Source organism: Chlorocebus sabaeus, chromosome 20 (genome assembly GCF_047675955.1).
Source record: "Chlorocebus sabaeus isolate Y175 chromosome 20, mChlSab1.0.hap1, whole genome shotgun sequence".
Classification (NCBI taxonomy): Eukaryota; Metazoa; Chordata; class Mammalia; order Primates; family Cercopithecidae; genus Chlorocebus; species Chlorocebus sabaeus.
Window position 1 is genome coordinate 66,789,639 of NC_132923.1, and position 14,820 is coordinate 66,804,458.

At 35.5% G+C, this 14,820-nt stretch overlaps 1 protein-coding gene and 1 long non-coding RNA gene across 9 annotated transcripts in view; one reads left to right on the forward strand and one right to left on the reverse strand.

Annotated features, from left to right (window-relative positions):
• LRRC7 (leucine rich repeat containing 7) overlaps positions 1–14,820 on the reverse strand; it is a 570,280-nt gene that overhangs the window by 10,870 nt on the left and 544,590 nt on the right. The window lies entirely within an intron of this gene.
• LOC140709228 (uncharacterized) lies at positions 540–14,819 on the forward strand. The gene is made up of 3 exons (XR_012089630.1): positions 540–935; positions 8,090–8,187; positions 12,819–14,819. It is a non-coding gene; the product is annotated as an uncharacterized lncRNA (long non-coding RNA).

Below are 14,820 nucleotides of genomic sequence, written 5' to 3' on the forward strand. Positions count from 1 at the left end.
GTTTTTATAATTCACAATGGAATCGCAATTATGGAAGTAACTAATTTTATCCAGATTCAACCAAATTTATCAATTCAACAAATATTTATTAAGTACCCAGTATGTCTTTGCCACTGTGCTAATCATCAAGATGCCCTGGTAAATAACAGATAGATGTACTGGTGTCATAGTAGTTCAGTTCCATTGTTGTTGTCCTGATTTGTTTTTGCAGGGGCTGATTGGGGTGTTCTGGAAATGGGCATATGGCCATTACCTTAGTGTTATATAAATGCTAATACAAACTCATCAACAAGACCAAATATTTCAATCATGCCAAACATGACTGGATGCTTATAGTACATTTAAATCTTATTTTGACTCACTGGAAAGTTCTTGGTTTATACACTTTTATATTAGAGAAATATTTTTTATTTCCCTTATTGCTAAATGCAAGTATACTTATTATCTATAGTAGTGGTTCTCAATCAATCCACTATACTTAAGGAATGTGTCCCTTGGGGATAAAACACACTGACATTAGTAACAGAGGACATGTCTGCTGTCTTCTGTTTAAGAATCATTGATATAAGCAATTGATAATCAGTTTAAACATAGCCTAAGGTTACAGTTTCAGAGTTCCCTCCATCTATTATATGAATTTTATGTCACAAAATGTACATTGTTTTCTGTATTGAGTGCCATGGGTCTTTGATTTTCTCCACATTAAGTTGCAGATGGTCTTGATTGGAATGATTTTAATTATTAATACAGAAAGAAGTGTATCCCATAAGCCTTCACTGCCATAAAGGTAAAATTAAATACAACCGTATTGAAACTTGATAGAAATTAACCTTGGCAACTGAATGACTGACAGTTATGTAATTGTTTTCTTTGCAGTTTGAGACTCAGTTGATTCAGAAAAGAGTCGATCAAGTTGACAGCTTGGCTGAGTAGAGGTAATAGAGCCAGTTCACTGGTTGACTTTTTCAATTTTCAATGGACTGATACTTATTTTGGTTACACATTGCCTTTTTAATTTTACTTACTGTTTTTATGCTTTCTTAAAATATGATTAATATTTCAAATAACCAATCACTTAATAATTAGACTCTTTCATTGACTTTAGCTTTTTCAAATTTAAAGCAGCATTATATCTCTAGAAATATACAACCTTTAAAACTTAGATGAAAGTTATATGATACATTATATCTCATCACTAGTTCATTAAAATTGATTGACTAATGATGTGGTAAAGAAGATTCCAAAATATTACATTTGTAAACCATAGTACATCTGCCAGTAAAAAAATACTAGGTGACAGAATATAAATTCTTGGAAATTCATGTAATTAGAAGTAAAAATTTGCTTTTAATTAAAGAAACCTTAAAGGCATTCCTTAACGATATTTAATAAATGAAAATGCTCATAGAATTTGGCATTGGCCTCAAAAAAAAAAAAAAAAAAAAAAAGAAGTTGGCATTGGCTGTTTCAGTGTCAGGAAACAGTAGTTGAGTAGAAGTTTGGGCGTGTTACACAGCTCAAATTTCTTGCTCTGCGTTATACTAAAAATCAGACAATGAGGTTACATTTGGTGTCATTTCTGATCAGTTTTGATGGAGAGTAAAGAATACAGCATACGGTCCATTCTTTTTTCTACTCTTAACCTGTTTCAGACATCAGGAACATAGCGAACTTGCATGAAATAAATATTTATTCCATTGTAGCTTTGAGGGATGTACTGACTACCTTAATGCCTTCAATTTGACCAAAATACTTTAATGCCTTCATTTGACCAAAAGTTATAACTTAATTGTGAAATTAAAATTGAACTTTAATAATGGAGTTCTTGAACGTCAAACCATAATAATGACTTTCTGAGTGCTCAGATTTCTCTATCTGCAGACTCAAACCTAGAATTGCAATGAATTAAAAATCCACTGAGAGTTTTCAGGGAATTGTTCAAAATTTAAATATCTCACAGTTACAGAAATAAAAAATTTTCTAGGATTTGGAGGCCATGAATGGTACGTTGTTCATCATCATACTTGACATAGTATCAATGTTAAAAATATCAGTGTTAAGGGCAAAAGTGGTATAAAACTTAGCAAATTAATCATAGCTGTTAATTTAGAGCGGTACTTTTATTATGAAAGATCTTCAAAGAAGGTTAGTCTGCTCTCAATGTGATTACTTTAGCATTTTTTTCAATCGAAGAATGTCTGTTTTGTACTCACTTCCCTAGGCATTTTGCTAGGCACTGGGATGGGAAGTAAGAAAGAGATGAAACAGGAAGGCTCCAATCGAAGCAGCAGCCATTCAGGAGGGGAAATAAGTCATGCACGTAACTAAAAATAACATAAAATGCCGCATGTAGAATGAGCCCTCAGTACATATATGCTGAATTGAATTAATATCTGAAGACGGAAATAAAGTGCTAGAGTAGCTCAGAGGAGGGCAAAGAAGAGAGGGACATCTTCTCTTTGCTGTTTCTCTGAGGCATAGAATGAGTGTGATTCCCAAAGGACTACAGTCCTTGTCTTGTCTCACTCCTAGAGTCTCCTCGAGCCCTCAGTATGTTCACAGTTGTTTTTTTTTCAGGTAAATTCTGTAACAGTATGTGCAGAATAAAGCGTTCTAAAATGGTTCATGTGTGGAATCATTTTTCTAAGAAATAAAAAACAAAAAAAGCACCAAATCTAAAACCTGTGAATTTAGACCATAGGCTGTAGCATGGGAAGCAACCATAAAAATAAACTTATGTAGAGGGGCTATTTTTTTTTTTTTAAACAAGGCATTAGTTCAAAAAACCTCTTCTTCAAAAGGAAGAGAGATAGCCCAATATGTAAAACATTTAAACAGATCTTTTTAGAGAGAGAGAGAGAAAGGGAGAGAGGTGGAAGACAGATTGGACCCAGCGAACCAGCTTACTTGCCAATACCTTCCCACCGCTACAGTGCTCATGAAAGCCCAGTGTGAAAACTGTTAGTTTAGACTAATCCTGTCATTTTATAAATGAAAGGCCTTCATTTAAGGAGACAAAACAAATTGTCTGAGGTCAAACAACGAGGGAAAGGGCTAAGGCTGAATCACCTGATACTGTAATATTCTTTCTTCCTGTTTCTTTCATTACTTCACTGAAATAATAAGACCACAATCATGTCAAGTAATTTGAGCTGACATTTCACTGGCCATGATAAAATAATGAACATTTTTCCCTTAAAAAATTATTGCTATATCACCTCCAAAGATAATTCTGTTCTTTACAGTGGTTGCCAAGCTGTGATTCCCATTCAGATTTCTATCAGGTTTAATTTAACTTATTCTAAAAATACTGGTAGAAGTAACATTTAGTCCTAAATTAAATATCTACAGAAATGCTGAATCTCCAATTTTTTTTTTTTGAGTGAAAGAAGATAATAATAAATCTCAGTTTCAGAGAAACTTCTTTCATTCTTAGGACAGAAGAGCAAAATGAATTGACATTGTATTTGTTAACATGAATGTGGTTATCAGGCTTCCATCTTGGATAGTTTAGACAGGGAATCAAACAACTATGTTACTATATTTGTGTAGGGCTTTTCCAGTTAAAATAAAGACCAGAAGAATCACAATATTCCAACTAATGGAGTTTTACATTTGTGTGTGTGTGTGTGTGTGTGTGTGTGCGCACAGAAGAAGAGGCTGAGGAAATAAAGACTGCTACTATGCAACGTTCATTGCAGGGTATAAACCCAATGATGCTTTGAAAAAATAAATGCATATGATTTACATGTATATTATATTACATGTTTTAATATAATTTATTATATTAATAAATATATGCATACAATGAAAAAGATGATATGAAGAACAAATGCTAAATTAATAAAAAATTTAAACTATATTGCCACATTTGGCTACCTATATGTTTTATATGGATACACTATCATAGATTTGAAAAAAATATGTACAATTTTGAGGAAATTGTAACCTAATGAAAAATGAGAAATCGCTTATTAAGTTGAAATGAAGTTACCAAGAAAACAATCTAAAAAGGGAAAAGATATTCTGAAAATTTAATCCTTAAAAAATATGTAATTAATGGGTTTCTAGCTTTAGCTGATTTGAAAGTATGAAGGAACATTTTACTATAATTGTTACACAATTTCCAGAAGACATCTCTTGTTATTTTAATTTTATTTGATATCTTCTGTGCCACAAAATGCTTTTTAATTGTCCCTTTTCATGATTTAGACATGAAAAGACTGAAGGTTAATGAAAATAGTATTTGCAATTCCAACAAAAAGTAGAGCTTTGCAAATAGAGCTCATCAATCTATCATAAAACACACTTGGTTTCTGAATTTCCTCTCTTATTCTCTCCTGGATTCATGTTTGATTACCTTCTGGTAAATGTTTTGTTAAATGGATAAATTATAGATGTTTATATTGCAGAAACAGTCCAGATGATGTTGTAATTCTCCTAGAAATTCTGTTGCATTCTTATTATTCAAGGCTCTAAGCTTAACAACTAGCCTCAGAGAAGGCCAGACCACAGGGTTGGTGGGATTATCCAAAAGGCAGGACAGCACAGATCTTTTTAAACTCCAAAAAAAGAAATCAGTTTAGAGATATGTGCATGTGATTTCTGGTTGATTTAAATTCACCCTCCAAGGGATAAGCCTTTTTAAAGGGCCAGTATGCATAAATTTTGTATGTTAGAGAAATATTAATACATTGATATATTGCACTTTGAATGCCTACAGCTCTTAGAATGAGGGAAAACGAAATAATGCAGCAACGAAATTAGTGCCATAAGAGCAAGGCTTCATGGTGTTCAATTCTGATTGCCAGGTATTATGAGAAAGAGTAGGAATCTCAGATAATCCTCACTGTGCTTCACATTAACTAACTAGAATTAATTCTCATTTCAAATTTTAATCTGATAAGAGTATTCTCGTTAAGTATTTGGATATATTTAGGGCTGAGTATACTCCATAATCAATACTACATTGACTCTATGTCAAGCTATTTAAAAAACGTTCCTTTCTATCGAAAACCTGAAATATAGACTTTCAGTTCTTAGAGAATTCATATGAAAAATTTACATTGCTTTTATAAATGTGAGAAAGTTTCAAGTTTTAATGAGTTTTATTCTAGTATTTAAAAAAACCTTTGCAGAACAAAACATAAATAAGAATTTCTCTCTCTTTTTTTTTTTTTTGAGATGGAGTCTAGCTCTGTCGCGCAGGCTGGAGTGCAGTGGCGCTATCTCGGCTCACTGCAAGCTCCACCTCCTAGGTTCACGCCATTCTCCTGTCTCAGCCTCCTGAGTAGCTGGGACTACAGGCGCCTGCCATCACGACAGGCTAATTTTTTGTATTTTTAGTAGAGAGGGGGTTTCACTGTGTTAACCAGGATGGTCTCGATCTCCTGACCTCATGATCCGCCCACCTCGGCCTCCCAAAGTGCTGGGATTACAGGCGTGAGCCACCGCACCCGACAAGAATTTCTCTTCTGTGTTAAGTACACACATGTACTGCAGCTTGAATTTCTCATGATAAGGCTCATAAAAGATATGGCAACGTAGAATATACTCAGCTGAAGACTGAATTATTTGAATAGAAACTCAGGTGTGGAACTGATAAAACATAGTAAATCTGAATAAATTTATTTCTTTATCTGCTCTGATTTTTAAATGCTTGTTTTCTTTTTATCAAACATATCAAATGATCATCTCCAACAAATGAATTTCCTACCTTGATTTGCAAGCCAATTTCCCAACAAGTCACGATCCTTTTACTTTCCACAAAAAGAATAACTGCAAAATCAACCCCTAATTTTCGGGGGGCTCTTTGTAGCCAGGCTGCTCTCCACTTTGATGAAGAGCTTGCTCTTAAATGACAGGCTGGTGTTCATTTTATCAAATGTTTGATACTCAGCTCTTTTTGTCTCTCTTCCTGCTTTGTTTCCTGCTCTGTATAATTTGGGTATGTCTATTTCCAGGACTAGGTTGTGGAAGGCAGGAACTTGATTACATTCATATAACATTGTTTACATTTCTTGGCATAATACTTTGTACACAGTGGGCATTTGATGCACATTTTCTAAATAAATAAATAAATTAGAAAATGTAATAAATATGATACCATCAGCAAAATTTGCTCCATAGAATCAGTATTGTGTAATGGTGTGAAAGTTGTCAGAATCAAATGGAGTGACTAGTGTTAAACAAAACAAAACAAAACAAAACAAAACAAAACAAAAAACCTGGCAAATAGAGCGGGGAAGGCCATGAAGAGAGGGTTCTCATACTTGTATACCTGATAACAAAAGCTATCACAAAAGACTGCAAAAACACGACCTTACACAAAAGCCATTGCAACCTTACACAACAAATACTTCTGCAGGGACATTGCCCAGCAATTGGTTGTCCAATCTTGGACTGGCATCATCCTTGCTATTGATCTTTGTAGCCACGGATAATTATTTAAAAGTAGTTACATAATTCTTATTTTTTCCTTTAAAAACCGCTGTCTTTCTTTAACTTCCTGAATACATGCATAGTTTACTATGGCATATATATTCCCATTTCAATGCTCTATTCCCAAATAAACATCATTTTCTTTTAAAGAGTCTCTCTGTTTGTTATTTTGTTGACAATGGAAGAACTCAAATAAGTTATCGAACATCTGTCAACAATAGATGTCTTGCAGGGTTGTTGCATGATTTAAATGACACAATAGAGACACTTAATGGATGTTACTTTTCTACTAGCTAAACTATGAAGGATAGAGTCACCCTAAAAGCCTAATTTGTTTTATTGGTTTTCATGTTTTACTAAATACTCAAAATATGTTTTGATTTTCAAAAAGTATTTCCTCAATATTTTTATTGGTTTTCTGTGCAAGAACGTTGTATATTATGAACAAAATTAAATGTATAATAATATGCAATCAAAATCTGGCATATAAAAGCATACTTTAAAAGACAGTTTAACGGTGGGTTCTCATTCTGTAATCTAGGCTGGAGTGCAGTGACTCTATCACAGCTCACTGCAGCCTCAACCTCCTGGGCTGGAAGGATCCTCCTACCTCAGCCTCTTTAGTAGCTGGAACTACACGTGCGTGCCATCACGCCTGGCTAATTTTAATTTATTTTTGTAGAGATGGGATCTGCTATGTTGCCAAGGCTGGTCTTGAACTCCTGGCCTCAAGCAATCCTCCTGCCTCTGCCTCCCAAAGCATTGGGATTACAGGTGTGAGCCACTGTGCCTAACCAACACATAGTTTTCAAACCTATTCCTGGTTCCTTTCTAATCCAATTATATTAAATGAAATCTTACTCTTCAATGTATTATATCATTATAAGCAATTATTTACCTAAACATTAAAAGTTATGTGATTATTCCTCCATAGTCCCCCATCCCCAGTGTCTCTGGTGCTTTTCGTTTCCAACCACAAATAAGATAAACTATAGAAATGTGGAACTTACTTGGCCTTGTTGGGAAATGCTTTAGTACAATTTTCAAATACTTTATTTCTTTAAGGGTTCAACACTTCATTTTAACCATAAACAATTTCTCATTCTTTAGGGGTTTCATTTTTGGAGGTTTTTTTTTTGAGAAATTTTTAAAAACTCAGAAACTGAACATTAACCCTTTCTTAATGATTTATGGTAATAATTGTGAACATCAACACTCTCTTGGACACAGCTAAGGCCCCATTAGTTTGTTTCTATAACAAACATTTCCCAAAGTGTGTTGTGTGGAAGTGGTTAATTGACGCTTTGGTAAAGAGGACTGTATAGTTAAACATGTTGAAACATGTATCTGTAAGATTTCTTAGAGTTCTTAGCCTCTTTAGTACAGTGTAAAGTCCTGAAACAAGGGATAGAGTATGAAGTGATTACGAAACTTAGTTCACCATGAACTTTTTTTTTTCAAAGATATGTCAAAAAATGTCATTGAGAAAAACTGTTCCATACTGAAAGTACAAAACGTTCTTTTAAAAGCCAGAAACAAGCTTTTAGAAGTACAATCTGCTGTACTTTAAAAATCTTGTTTCTGGCTTTTAAAAGAAGTTGTTCTCTTCTATTTCTGGCTTTTAAAAGAAGTTTCTCTCTTATTGCAGAGTGAAGCTGTTGGTTATGACTTCTTGCTTCTGGCAATGAGCCTGGAGCCAAAGGCTTTCCCCTTGGTGGTCTGCACAACTAGAAAAAAGACTCCCAGGTATGATATAAATCCTCTCTTATGAGTAAAAGGAATGAAATGTAGTGCATGGACTTTGTGACATTAATTATGGCTCCTCAGAAGCACTTTGTTTGTTTTCTAGCTTATGTTTTTGTTTCTTATAGCTCTGGCTGTTGAATAAGTGAGCTTTACCTAAGTAAGAAAATTCTCTCAGCAAGCTGATCATACCTACTGGTCATTAACAGAGCCATCAGATTTCCATTCAGACACGGAAGCGTTGATTCAGTGTTTGTATATATATCTGTGTACAACAGATCCACCCATACACAGACATTTCATTTAGACTTCTCTTTGGGGAGTCTGAACTTACCTCTCCCATTCTGAGCCTTGAATGCCATATCCTGCTTGCTATCTCTCCCTACTGCCATCCTGAGCCTCACTCCAACTCATCACCATGCTTGAAATTCTCCCAGTCCATGAAAAACTTATTAAAATCCCAGGGTTTCCTTTCTTCATGACTCTAAGATGAGTCTGGGGTCTTCTTCCCCAATATTCTCTCCTTTATACTCCATACTCACCCTTTCTAGCATAAACCTCTTACCCCTGCCCCTGAAAACTCATGTCAGTCTAGCCCACAGGTATTTGTCCTCCTCCTTCTTTTCTCTCTGTTAATCCTGGAGGAACTTCTGCTCCACCAGGAATAAACTCCCTTCTTTCGACTCCCCCTACAACCAGAGATCTCCATGATCCCCAGTGCACCCTGCCACAAAGGTCTCCTCTCCCACTCCCTCACTGATTCACTGGAGCAGCTAAGAAGAGGAGGGTCTTACATATTGTATTTTTGTCTGTGAGTGGCCATCCTCTCTGCATCCCAGGATACACATTTTTATATTAATTACTCCATTCCGTTAACACAGCTACAATATTTATTAGATACATCACAAAATCAAGTACTTTATTAGTTTCCTAATGAGCGCATACATTCACTTTGTCTCCATAGCTATTAGCTCCCTTAGGACACATGACTTCCCTTCTACCTATTAAAGGGCTTCTAATGATATTTCCTTATAAGACACTAATCAGGATGTGGAGTGGAGTCGTCAGTGGGTATAGAACAGAGCAATGATAATAGGTCTAACGGGCATCAAACCCCACGGTTTTGGCCAAGATAAGATGCTCTGAGCCAAATGACTTACCAAAAACTAACTTTAAAAAAGTAAAAAAAGTGCAATAATTACTCTGCTAATAGTCCAAGTATTTGTTGATAGACATTGTTGACAGTAGTTTCTTGAACTGTCTATATGAATTGTAGGGCCAAGGTTCCTTCTAAGACAAGAAAAAAAGAAAAATATCTGGCTTGTTTGAATTATTATCTCATTGATTATTCTCTTTTAGCATCTTGAAATAGAGCCGTAGACAAAGAGTATGTTTTGATTGCAAACTCCAAAACCCTTAAAATGATGACAAGGTAAAAGAGACTATAAAATTATCTTCAATTAAGTACCTTATTTATATACTTCATATTAGAAAAATCTGTTTTGGTTATTGGCAAAATCTGGATGTCGTTAACTAATTCTCTACAAATTATTTCTCTTCTCTTGCCAAAATTAGGCTTATGTATAGAGATGGGGGTGGGTAAATGAAGAGGAGAGGGTTTGGCTTCCCTGATAGAACAGGACATACTTGCAAGTGAGTTCTAGGTTACAACTGTGAATCATGTTGTTAACTATCAGGTACAGTATATATATATTTTCCAGTCTATTCATCTTTTCAACAGAGTAACTATAATTACTAGATTTTCTGTATTCATATATATTTTGAATTATAAAATTTATGAGGAATTAGACTGAATTTTTTAGCTGAAAAGAACATTAGAAAAAAGAAACTATGATGATAAATTGACAAAACTGTCATTTCAAATATTGGCAAATTCAAAAGGCTCATTCTGACATATTTTTATATTCCATATGCTTTCAGTTTTTTCTCTTACTGTTACATAATTGAACTTAGCAGAAGGTGAGTCTATGAAGGGTCAGTTGCTCTTTCCATATGCCACACTGTCTTAGGGTAATTACAATGTGTCTATTCTGGGAAAACGAATAATACAACAGAAAAATGATGCGAATATGTTTTAATTAACATCATCCCTTATTGCACACATCTTCATGTAATTCAAATAACATCCTCATAATATCACAGCAGAATAAGAAAAGAGTGGACGGTATAAAGAGTTGTAGAGAAAGAAAGAGATCTAATAAGTTCTGGGTTTGGGAAGAGGGATTAGGAAAGGTGCATCTCTTGTGCTCTCTCATATATCTTTTGCTATTTGCTATTGGGTTAGATTAAACCCCAAAAGTACTGACACTTAGGGAGGGCTATTCCTTTCTTTTTTCCTTTCTTTTACTTCGATTCTTTAGGTCGAACATTGCCACTGAGCTTTGTAAATAAATTCGCTCCATTGAAAACACACGATTCTGACTTTTTAAGTGATAGATAACCCAATGTTATGAAACAATTTTTCCCCAGCATTCTTTAAGCTAAGAGACAATAGTATTATAAATAGATAAATATACAGCTTGCCTTCTTAGCGTCTGATGTTGCAAACAATTTCACTTTAGAATTAGTCATTCTCGTTTCTTTCTTTCAGAAAGTATAATTGGCCATGTGTACTTTTTAACTAGTATGAATGAAACTGTAAATATATCATTTGATTAAAGTCCATGTACTTTTTTCTTTATTGAAAATGGGCTTTGATCTTATTGGACTAGGTACAAGTGAGTTCTATGACAAAAATAAAATGTCACATCCTTGATAGTCATTTGCGGAGAGAAGAGACATCTTGGGTGCAGCTTTTCTGCAGTATTCTTGGCTGAAAATTTCTTGCTACTTCTTGAATGAGGAATCCATTTCCTTGCATTTTGCTGTTATTTTTACCTCTCCGGGATTAGAAATACTGAACCCTCATAATCCTCATGTCCCCACATATAATTCTAGAATTTCATAGCCAGAAAAGAGCATTCTAATACCTTGCAAGTAGACACTAATGTTTTTATTTTTATTTCTTATTTTTTTGAGACAAATTCTCACTCTGTCACTAAGCCTGGAGTGCAGTGGCATAATCACAGCTCACTGCAGCCTCCAACTCCTGGGCTCAAGTACTTCTCCCACCTCAGCCTCCCGAGTAGCTGGTATTACAGGTGCTTGCCACTGCACCTGGTTAATTTTTAATTTTCTCTAGAGACGAAGTCTCACTGTGCTGCCAAGCCTGGTCTTAAACTTCTGGCTTCAAGCCATCCTACTGCCTCTGCCTCTCAAAGTGGTGGGGTTTCAGGCGTGAGCCATCATGTCTGGTCTGACACTAACTTATGTTTCCATCTGCAAGATATACTGTGTATAATTTTGTTATAATACTTACGTATACATTTACGTATACATTTCTGAATTCTAGCAGAAGGGAAAAATCTTTATTTTGCTTCTGTCATGGAGGAAGGAACTCTGTAACATTGGCTCAAGCTATAGCATACTTCCCTACCCAGCCTCACATTCTAGTAGGTAAGAGATCTGAGATTAATTGGCTATATTTTTTTCCAGACTCTAAGATTTAAAATAATTTATTTGAAATTCAGTGGAGAAAAAAATTAGCCGTTTCCTTTGCTAATGAGCAGCATTTACCAAATGTTAAGAGAGTTACGTTGTTAGTTTAAGTTTATTCTCAGCTGTTTTTCACTGCAATTCATACAGTTTTCAAAGAGTTGAATTTGTGAGCTGGGAGGGACTTCAGACATATAAACAGCAGTTCATTTTACACATAATGAATCTGAGGCCCATAGACATGATGTAAAATATCTAAGATCAAAGAACTAGTTAGGCTATCCAAAAATATAGAACTTCCATAATAAAGTGGTAAAGGAAAATTTTAGATTATTCTATGTGTGGTTGTTATTGTTTCTCAGCTCTAGCTCAAAAGACCAACTGCTGTTTGCATCTTCTGCCTGCATAGAATGGACTCAGGCCTGCTGGGTGGTATTTCTATTGTGACATTGGCACAGGCTGAAGTAGCTTAAACTCTTTTCAGAGAACTATCATTTTTGAAAACTTGAGTAGCTGATCGTGATCTTGTTAATTAGTTTAAAACATTTCCGAGAGGCCAGGCGCAGTGGTTCGTGCCTATAATCCCAGCACTTTGGGAGGCCAAGGTGGGCAGATCACCTGAGGTTGCGAGTTCGAGACCAGCCTGACCAACATGGAGAAACCCTGTCTCTACTAAAAATACAAAAATTAGCTGAGTGTGGTGGCACATTCCTGTAATCCCAGCTACTTGGGAGGCTGAGGCAGGAGAATCGCTTGAAACTGGGAGGCGGAGGTTGTTGTGAGCCAAGATCGTGCCATTGCACTCCAGCCTGGGCAATAAGAGTGAAATGTCATCTCAAAAAACAAACAACAACAACAAAACAAAACAAAAAACAACAACAACAAACAACAACAACAAAAATTTCTGAGAATAAAATGTTAAAGCAATCTTAGGATTTCTACTTTTCTAGGATTTTCTGAGAGAATGCAGTACATTGGAGATAGAAGATCTCCTTGGAGCTGACTTGAGGGGATCCTTGCGTTGTTTAACTGTGTTTGTATAGTTGATCTAAGGTTTCTTTTTTACATGTCTGTTGCAGGAAGTCAGGGACCCTGAATGGAGGGACTGGCTGAAGTCATGGCAGAAGAACATAAATTGTGAAGATTTCATGGACATTTATTAGTTCCCCAAATTAATACTTTTATAATTTCTTACACTTGTCTTTACTGCAATCTCTGAACATAAATTGTGAAGAGTTCGTGGACACTTATCACTTCCCCAATCAATATCCTTGTGATTTCCTATACCTGTCTTTACTTTACTCTCTTAATTCTGTTATCTTCGTAAGCTGAGGAGGATGTATGTCGCCTCAGGACCCTGTGATGATTGCATTAACTGCACAAATTATTTGTAGAGCATGTGTGTTTGAACAATATGAAATCTGGGCACCTTGAAAAAAGAACAGGATAACCGCAATCTTCAGGGAACAAGGGAGATAAGACTTGGCGTCTGACTGCCGGTGAGCCAGACGGAACAGAGCCATATTTCTCTTCTTTCAAAGGCAAATAGGAGAAATATCGCTGAATTCTTTTTCTTAGCAAGGAACATCCCCGAGAAAGAGAATGTGTCCCTGAGGGTAGGCCTATGAACAGCCCCCATGGGGGCAGTGTCTTTTATGGTCGAAGCCAAAGGGATGAAATAAGCCCTAGTCTCCTGTAGCACTCCTAGGCTTATTAGGACGAGGAAATTCCCACCTAATAAATTTTGGTCAGACAGGTTGTCTGCTCTCAAACCCTGTCTCCTGATAAGATGTTATCAATGACAATGCATGCCCGAAACTTCATTATCAATTTTAATTTCACCCTGTCCTATGATCTCTGTGACCCATACCCTATTCGTTCACTCCCTCCCCTTTTGAAAATCGCTAATAAAAACTTGCTGGTTTTACGGCTCGGAGAGCATCACAGAACCTGCTGACATATGATGTCTCCCCGGACACCCAGCTTTAAAGTTTCTCTGTCTTATACTCTTTTCCTTTATTTTTCAAACCAGCCGCGATACTTAGGGAAATAGAAAAGAACCCACGTTAAATATCGGGGGTGGGGTTTTCTTCCAATATGTTGATGTGAGGTTCCTTTTTCACATGTCAACTGTGTTTGTATAACTGATCTAAGGTTCAGATGTCCTGTCTTCTCAGTGAATCTAAATCTTCAGTATATTATGTTGAGCCATTTCATAATTGTCGCACATGGTCAAATATCAGCAGTATCAAGTAGTTCCACCTATTTATATAATGGGAAATTTCTGGGGTTCTGAGTCAAAATACTGAATCTTAAATATGTCAATAATGCTTAAGAGCTTTTCCTTGGAATGTAGAAAATGATTATGTACCTCTTATATAGGAAGTGAATTAATGAGCTGCAAATCACTGATAAGAAACAAAGCAAAAAAATTAAAGACAATGAATTCAGAGACAAGGACAAAAAAAGCCAAATAAATGAGGTTATGTAAAGTATTTGCTTAACTGTTTATTGGGGTGAACCTTTTCAGATATGCAGAGCTTTAAGTTAGTGAAAGTCATTTTCCATCACACAATGCATTTTAAAAAGTCACCTTATATACAGCTAAACTTTTGTTTATCTAAGCAGGGGGAGTAGAATGATGTATTATATATTCCATAGCATTCAAACAGTAATAAGCCTGTGGCTGAGAAGTTAAATATGGACCAGTTCCTTCTCCCTCATGAAAGTCACACACATACTGTGTTTGGGCATTTACTCTTACTTGATAACTATGCATAGATTCACATATATACATATATTATATATATATATATTTCTTATATTGTCAAGTAATTCCATTCAGTTCAACAAAAATATGCAAAACATCTGTCATGTGCCAAGTACTGTGTAAGGTGCTAGGGATATAGGATTTGTCAGACTGAATTGTTTTTGACTTGACTTTCAGCCGCAAAACAATAAAGGCAAATAAGCAATGTGAGAAGGACTTATTTTCAGTCATGTAATTCAAATCATTTAACGTGGTAACATGGTTACATATCTGTTTCAGTATTGGCATTTGCATGCATTTCTTTTATCTGC